We start from the raw sequence: 1,401 nt of genomic DNA on the forward strand, positions 1-1,401 counted from the left end.
GATAAAAAGCCTTGACTGATTGTACCAAGAAACTTTCCTCTACACAGTGTAAATTTACTTAACCAGATCTCCATGGGGATGATAAATTATTCACCAAGCTATTCATATCTCCCCTCCTGTTTACTCGCCTGTTAGCAATGCAGCTTTATTCTAAACATGTAGTTTGCAATTGGTTTGGTCACACTTACAAGAACACGCTTTAATAAGGCAATCAATCACATGCTAACAACCAGGGGGCTGCCTGGAACTGGGCTCTCTTTGGTTGATATGAGTACAGAAGGATCCTTAGGGAACCACAAGGACTTAACCAGATTGTCCTCAACCTTGCAGAATCCATAATCCTGCACTGAGTTATTTACCAAAATTATATTAGGGGACAAATTGCAACTAAACCAAATATATATATCCATATTCATCTCTTTTGAAGGGAAAAATAAAAAAAAAGATGTTTTATTGATTCTGGGATTCATTCACACCTGGAGAGACTTAGCAATCATCTATGCTAACGTGAAGGTTTACCGTATATATTGTCAATTATACACTTGTGGTTATCATTAGTAATATTGTTGTTATTACATGAAGAACCTAAATGCAATATTGTTGCATCTTGCCATGTAAAATATTGTGAAATTTTGACTTTTCCATTTGACCAGTTTCTTTGTAAGGTTTCTAGACTTTCCCCAGGAAATACAGTCAATTAATGACTGTTGATTGGACAGTGGAGGCTATATCATTGATCGCATATCTTATATTACTTCAGACATCTCATTTACTCCCTTTCTAAACGGATGAATTGCCGGTGTTTAGCTTCTAGAAGCAAACCTATTTACCTGCCATAAACCATTTAGCTATGACAAAACAAACCATTTTGCAGGTCACGGGTATGATATTGTTGGTATGAATTTAGACATTTTATATTTGAGATCATATGCATAGGAATGAAAGAAAGAAAGCAAGAAAGAAAGAGAAAGAAAGCAAGAAAGAACGTTATCCTTGATTTTACAGTTTTGTTTGTTTTTGCTTCTTGCTTATTTTTTATTTGCGATGTGAAAAGAAAGAGAGAAAGAAAGAAAGAAAGAAAGAGAAGGGAGGGAATTATCCTCGATTTCACAGTTTTGTTTGCTGTTGCTTCTTGGTAATTATTTATTAGAGATGTGAAATAAATGGGAAAGAAAGAAATATTTTTTATGTGTCTTTGGTTTTACAGTTGTTGCTTTTTGCTTATTTTTTTTATTTCACATGTTAAAGAAAAGAGGATGATTCTATTTAAAAAAAAATTAAATTGTATAGGACATAGTGTGGCAGTATCATGTCTGCCGTTCCCTCCTTTTGTCCTCCCTCCAACTTGACACAACATTACACCAATAACGTCTTGGAAATAATTTTACAATTAATCCTTGT

This window comes from Eleutherodactylus coqui, chromosome 12 (genome assembly GCF_035609145.1).
Source record: "Eleutherodactylus coqui strain aEleCoq1 chromosome 12, aEleCoq1.hap1, whole genome shotgun sequence".
Classification (NCBI taxonomy): domain Eukaryota; kingdom Metazoa; phylum Chordata; class Amphibia; order Anura; family Eleutherodactylidae; genus Eleutherodactylus; species Eleutherodactylus coqui.